General features: G+C 33.7%; 1 protein-coding gene across 1 annotated transcript in view; it reads right to left on the bottom strand.

Moving 5' to 3' along the window:
* The window catches only part of LOC102677831, a 352155-nt gene that overhangs the window by 44877 nt on the left and 299678 nt on the right, over nt 1-7600 (bottom strand). The window lies entirely within an intron of this gene.

The following is a 7600-nucleotide window of genomic DNA, read 5'->3' as shown; positions in this document are numbered from 1 at the left end:
AAAAAAAAAAAAAAAAAAAAAAGGAAAATTCTTGATGGAAGAAGAGGGGTGCCATTGGTATAAGGAAGGACTGTGGAAATGGCAGCACACGCTTGTACACACGCAATTCCAAGGCATTTGTACACGCTGGAAAGACAAACTCCGAGGCGCAATAGAGACAGGCGGTGGTTACTATGGAGGGGGGAGGGGAGGAAGGGGTGAGTGGACCAAGAGGGGCAAGTAGTATCGCGTAGCTACTTAAAACTTTTCGAGCTTGTCTTGTGTCCCTACTAGTTGCCACCTTGCTTACTTAGCTCCTCTCTGCAACTTCTACCTTCGACTATAGTCTCCACCTCTTCCTGCTCCCCCCCTCGCTTCCTGTCTCGCCCATCCCCCTGTCACCCCACGTTGGGGTTCTTCCTCGCTCGCTCAGAGGACGAAGTTTACCTTCGTTTCTGGCTATCTCACGTACTTCTTGGCAAACGTAGACGTTTTCCTTTTTCCCCCCTTTTCTTCTTTTTTCTTTCTTTCTTTTTTTTTCTTTCTTTTTTTTACGTGGAAATTGCTCGGTGATTGATTCTTGGCTACCCTTCGGTCGGGGAAAGCGTGGTTTCATTGTTTGTGGATCGCGAAGCATTTAATTTCATTGTTTGCTGGAGTTTGTTGGAGATGGCTCGAGCATTCTTTTTCTTTTCTTATATATTTGTTAAGAGGAAAATTAAGATGCGTTTTAGAATAGATTATAGACAGTTGGGCTAGATTTTATTGTGAGTTAATGGTTTTGAAATCAAAAAGAAAATTTCTTTGTTTTATTCACAAAGTATTTGTTCTTCAATGATCATATTCCATTTCCAAATTTCTATAACATCTTTCCAACGATCCTCGATCTGAGTAATTGCATCAATTTCAAGTTATCGTTTATTATTAAATTACTTTATATTAATTTTGCTTGTCTTTTTGACAAATCACTATAATTCACCTAATCTAAATCGATATAAAAACATTTATATCAAACCTTATCATTTTCTCTTTATTGATAAGACATAAACACGTGTCATCGCGAAATGAAACGAAACGAATGATTGATTTAAAGCATACGTCGTTTCAAAAATTCAAAATTCAAAAAAACAACAAAAAAAAAAAATAAAAAATTCATTCGAGTTTTCTCACAGAAGAATTTCCTCGAATTTGTTCGAAACAAATGCAACTTTTCCCATTACTTTATCTTCCACCAAGGAACCTGCCATTCGTTTGTTCCCTTAACACGCATCGACGTCTGTTTATCGACAGTCGGTCGTCATTTAAGCACGAGATGGGTTCAAAGCGCGAGATCAATGCGAGCGGGCATAAAAGCAGACTCGAAAGACAAATATATGCGTGAAACGTGCACGCATCGACGGGTTCAGACGCTTCGAAATACGCGGATAGTTCTATTCGTATACTTCGAGCCTCGGTTCATGGTTCGTAAAAGAGAGCGCGGAGACGTGTGCACGTTGATCTTTGACGTTTATAAATCGGTTCTTCCCGAGAATATCGTCCGCAGCCTTTCGATATACATAGATCCGTCCCTTTTCTTCTTGGAAATTTATGTTTCGGGAGATTTGTCTTAGAATGTTGCAAAATAATTATTATTAAAATTACACGTTTATTATATTGTATTCGTAATTTTAATGAAGAGATTAAAAATAATAATATTTTCAAGCTTATATTCATTATGCTTTTGTTGGACGGTAAATAATTATAAATAAAATTACAGAAATGGAATTGAAATAAAAAACTTGTTTCACGTTGGAATAATTATAATATGTGTATTCTGTAGATTTTTTAATATTTAATATTTTATAATAAATATCCATGTTTAATTACGATATAAGAGAAAAGTTATCTTGAAGGTATTATAAAAGATTGCAAATGAATTTAGATTTTTTAGAAGATTTATCATACAAAAGAATTGCTCGAAATTTCTTTTCCTTCTAGGAGAAAAAAATAAATGAAACGAAACAGATATTCCTAAGCTAACTTAATCTAATCCTTTCAATTCTACTTGGATGATAAATTTAAATGATTATAAAATTACAGAAAATGAAATTGAAATAAAAAACCTGTTTTACCTTGGAATAATTATAATATGTATTCTAATTTTTTTAACATTTGTATTTTCCATAAATATCCATTGTTTAATTATGATATAAAAGAGGTAAGTTATCTCAAAGATACTATATAAGATTGCAAATGAACTTAGATTTTCACTTTAGAAGATTTATCATTATACAGAACAAGAATTGCTCGAAATTTCTTTTTCTTTTAGGAAAAAAAAATAAATTAAACGAAACAAATATTCCTAACCTAACCTAATCTAATCCTTTTAATTCTACTTGGATGATAAATTTAAATGATTATAAATAAAATTACAGAAAATGGAATTGAAATAAAAAACCTGTTTCATCTTGTAATGATTATTATACGTATATTCTGTAGATTTTTAATTATTTTCTAAAAATGCATAAATATTCATTGTCTAATTACAATATAAAAGGTGTAAATTATTATAAAAGATCGCAAGATAAGCCTTAGATTTTCACTTTAGAAGATTTATCATTGTACAGAATAAAAATGCTGTTAAAAATTTTTTTTTAGGAGAAAGGATTAATCAAATGAAACAGATATTCCTAACTTAACCTAACCTTAATTCTACTGGGAAATAACCATAACCATACCAACGGATGAAAATTAAAAATTTTGTTCGACCGAAAAAGGATTCGAAACTTAAATTTCGAAACTTTTAAATTTCCCTGACAGAATTTTCCAACGATTAATCCTTCGAAACGAGAAAGCAACCACTCTTGGCTTCGAAGAATGCAGAGAGCCCGGTCCTTTGAGCTGACCCAATCGAAGAACACCCTGTTTGGAAGTTTTCTACTCCGCCCTGTACAAGCGGCCGATCTGCAATTCGAAAGTTGTCCAAGTTTGTATGCATGTCAACGAAGCCGCGAACACGGTATCCGAGAGAGCGGTTTCGCCCGCTCGTGATCGCATTTCGAGCAACTATCGCGCACTCCGGAAGCGGAGGGAGCGCTCTCTGCCCTTCAGCTCGCGAACCACAAACGGTTCCACGCCGCGAATGGATTCGAGCCGCTTTTGTCGCCGTGCTCGACCCAACTTTTCTCCTTCCCCTTTCGATGTTTCACCCGTTTTCTTTTTTTTCTTTTTTTTCTTTTTTTTTTTTTATGGAAAAGCCAACGAATTTTTGCACGAATTCTCGAATATGTGGCTACGATAGCTCGTGAAAAAAACCCTCGAATATTTTAAACGATGACACTCGAGAGAATCTAAAATTCTTCTGTATAAATTTCGATTGTAAATTTATATTCATGATTACGTGGAGAAGTTTATATAAATCGTTCTTAGTTGTTGATTAATTATTATAATTTCTGGTGAGATATTTGAACTCGTGTTCAAGTATTTTTCTGCGTTAACCTTCTTCGAAATAGTTAAGAAGTAATAAAAAAAGAAAAAAAAAAAGAAAAGAAGAGAGAAGTACCGTTGTCCAAATTAATATCAAGATTATGCAGAATATAAATCTCATTTACCTTAAAAGGGAAGATATTAAAGAAGTTCTTCTCTTTTTTCTTATTTTTCCATTATTTATAAAACAAGATGAGAAAATTAAAAGTAGTGAAGAAGATCAACGTTTCGATATTATTTACATCGGCGGACAGCGTCGAGAGGAAGTTCAATTTCAAGAAGGAAGAGGGGAATAGTAGAAAAATCCAACTCGTTAGCCCATAAACGCTTTCCGATCTGGCAGCTGCGACCCGCTGTTAGGATCGATTTCTACAACTTCCGGGATTATTGCCACGGCGATTCGGACGCTTTATTGTTTCTCGATGATCCCAAGAGTTTTGCGCCAGCAGTCCCTTAGAGCTTGATGCAACGTTTGTACCGTATCAAACGTGGCGTCGTCGAAGCGACGACTTTTACGAGTTCGATATCCTCCCAATGATGATTGTTATCGGCTTGTACCTCTCCCTGTTCACCCGAGAATCAATTGGGAAACACAATCGGAATAGTGTCGACGTATCTGAATGAAGGAAGAAGAAAAGAAGGACTCTATTATACGTGATGTTAATTTATTCAATCCATCGATCATTTAACATCCTCCAATGATAATTTTTATCATTTTGCACTTTTCTTTCCAGTCAAAATTAATTGAGAAACACAATTGAAATAGTGTCTGATCTAAATGGAAGAAGAAGAAAAGAAGAAATCTATTAATATATATGTGAATAATTTATTTAATCCATCGATCGTTCAACATCCTCCAATGATAATTTTTATCATTTTGCACTTTTCTTTCCAGTCAAAATTAATTGAGAAACACAATTGAAATAGTGTCTGATCTAAATGGAAGAAGAAGAAAAGAAGAAATCTATTAATATATATGTGAATAATTTATTTAATCCATCGATCGTTCAACATCCTCCAATGATAATTTTTATCATTTTGCACTTTTCTTTCCAGTCAAAATTAATTGAGAAACACAATTGAAATAGTGTCTGATCTGAATGGAGGAAGAAGAAAAAGAGAATTCTATTATACGTGATGTTAATTTATTTAATCCATTGATCGTTATATATCCTTCAATGATAATTTTTATCATTTTGCACTTTTCCAGTGTCCAAAATTAATTGAGAAACATAATTGAAATAGTATCTGATCTGAATGGAAGAAGAAGAAAAGGAGGACTCTATTATACATGATATTTTTTTTTATTTTTTTATAATTTATTTAATCCATCGATCATTTATTGATTCTTCAACATTTTCCAATGATAATTTTTATCATTTTACACTTTCCTTTCTAATCAAAATTAATTGAGAAACACAATTGAAATAATAACTGATCTGAATAGAGGAAAAAGAAAAGAAAGACTCTATTAATTATCTATGTGATTAATTTTAATCTATCGATCGTTCATTAATGTTATTCAACATCGTCCAATAATAATTTTTATAATTTTGCGCTTTTCTTTCCAGTCAAAATTAATTGAGGAATACAATTGAAATAGTATCTGATCTGAATGGAAGAAGAAGAAAAGAAGAATTCTAATGATAATTTTTATCATTTTGCACTTTTCTTTCCAGTCCAAAATTAATTGAGAAAGACAATTGAAATAGTATCTGATCTGAAGGAAGAAGAAAAGAAGAATTCTATTAATTATGTATGTGAATAATTTATTTAATCCATCGATCAACATCCTCCAATGATAATTTTTATCATTTTGCACTTTTCTTTCGAAAATTAATTGAGGAACACAATTGAAATAGTGTCTGAATAAAAGATCGTGAGAAAGATCACACGAAATGTGATAAGTAATTTATTCATAATATTCTATCGATATTTTTCAATATTCTTCAATTTATTAACATCTTGTAACATCGTCTCTTTCTTTGTCCCAGCCAAAGAAGAATAGGTGACCGATCTAAAGAATTGTAGAAAAGAGAACTCTATTACACATTGTTCGACTTATTAGATCTATTAATCGACGTTGTTCGATATCCTTCAGCGATAATTCTTATCAATTTCAATCTATCTTTCTTCTCCTTCTCCAGCCAAGAATCAGTTAACACGAAGAAGAAGAAGAAATATTATAGACACGATATCTGATGTAATAGATTGTAAACAATGGATTGTAAGAGGGTTAAAAATGCGATACATTGATCTACGCTGTTAAATATATAAAACATAATGAAATTAAATCATCGAGGCGAAGAAAGAGTTAATCATCCAATACGATATTTAAATCTTCTTGAAAATGTATTAATTAGAATAACGAATTTACCGTCGACGATATAACACATTTTTAAACGGTATTTATATTCATATACCTATATTCATACAAAAGTAATATGATTATGTATCAGAGATTCGATTATATTATTAAAATTTTGTTCTTTACTAAGTATAAAACGATATCACAATACACTTGGCCTAAATTTTAAATAATAATAATGACGAAGATGATGTGAGTATATCAATGAAATATGGACAGATTAAAATATCTATTCAATTACTTAAAACACTTTTTGAATTTTTATCAATCTATTTAAAATTCTCGTTTATCGAGACAATTAACTCAAACTATATTTATTTTTAGATAATAGATACATAGACGTTTTGTAATATTATTACAAAAAGATGAAAACTACCTTCGTTATAATGAAAATCTGAAACATACTTGTAATCGAGTAATTAGAAAAGATATCGTGTCTTTCTTTATCCATCCCAAAATCCTAAAAATCAATCGAAAAACCTAATCAGAATAATCAAAAAACCTCGTCAAATCGTGTCGCCTGATATGAAAAAAATTGAGAAGAAAAAAAGATAGATAGATAGATAGATAGATAGATAGATAGATAGATAGATAGATAGATAGATAGAGAGAGAGAGAGAGAGAGAGAGAGAGAGAGAGAGAGAGAGAGAGAGCGCGAGAGAGAGAGAGAGAGAGAGAGAGAGCGCGAGAGAGAGAGAGAGAGAGAGAGAGAGCGCGAGAGAGAGAGAGAGAGAGAGAGAGAGCGCGAGAGAGAGAGAGAGAGAGAGAGAGAGCGCGAGAGAGAGAGAGAGAGAGAGAGAGAGCGCGAGAGAGAGAGAGAGAGAGAGAGAGAGCGCGAGAGAGAGAGAGAGAGAGAGAGAGAGCGCGAGAGAGAGAGAGAGAGAGAGAGAGAGACAATGACGTTCGATTTGTTCGACGATCGATAGATCGATCTTGTCTTATCGATGTAAAACGTATTCGTATTCGTAAGGGTTAATTTGCGGGGATAAAACGGGAGGCACATCCCTTAACACGGAGGGAAAGATGAGTTGGCAAGAATTTTATCCATAGCTTATTACGGGAACACGTTCTCTCCACTGTCGTGGTGAGGAGGAGGGGAGGAAGGGAGGTTGATGAGAATGTTGATTAAATGTTTCAGCGAAGTTTCGCCGGGGAACCACTCCAATTACACGGAAGTTCCATCGGCGGACACACAGTGGCTGTAAGTGAATCCCGACGGTCTCGAATCGAAAGTGATACCGTAATTGAAAAAGAAACGAACGTAAGGGATATGTGCGTGGAACCCAATCCGAATATTAATTTCACGCGCGTGATCTCCGAAATTTTTTATTATTACGCCCAGGGTAGAATAGTTTACGCGAACAACGTCCCTTCGTACGTTGTATCCTTATAAATATATAAATATTTTATAAAATATCTTTATCTTTATAAAATGTATAAATATTTTATAAAATATCGCGAGATAAGTAACGCGAATTCCAATAAATTTCCAATCCGATATATTATTGATAGAGACTTGACCTGTCGTTTAAAATCTTCGAAATCTTTCGTTCTCCATTCCAGACCCAGAGACCTCTGTTTCGTGAAATTCTGTACCACGAATATCACACGAAGTTCACGACGAGGGAGATCGATGTGAGAAAGAAAAATTTAACTGGATGGATTTATTTTTAAGGGTGGAAAAATTTTATCGGTGGAAGAAAGGGAGAGAGAAGTAAGGGTAGGGGAAGCGAGGCACATAATGCGATAAATAATCCGCGATAAATTATTTGCAGAAGGGGTGAACGG

This window comes from Apis dorsata, unplaced genomic scaffold, assembly GCF_000469605.1.
Source record: "Apis dorsata unplaced genomic scaffold, Apis dorsata 1.3 scaffold_73, whole genome shotgun sequence".
In the NCBI taxonomy this organism is placed as follows: domain Eukaryota; kingdom Metazoa; phylum Arthropoda; class Insecta; order Hymenoptera; family Apidae; genus Apis; species Apis dorsata.
The sequence above is the reverse complement of the archived record's forward strand: the minus strand, read 5'-3'. Positions and strand labels throughout refer to the sequence as shown.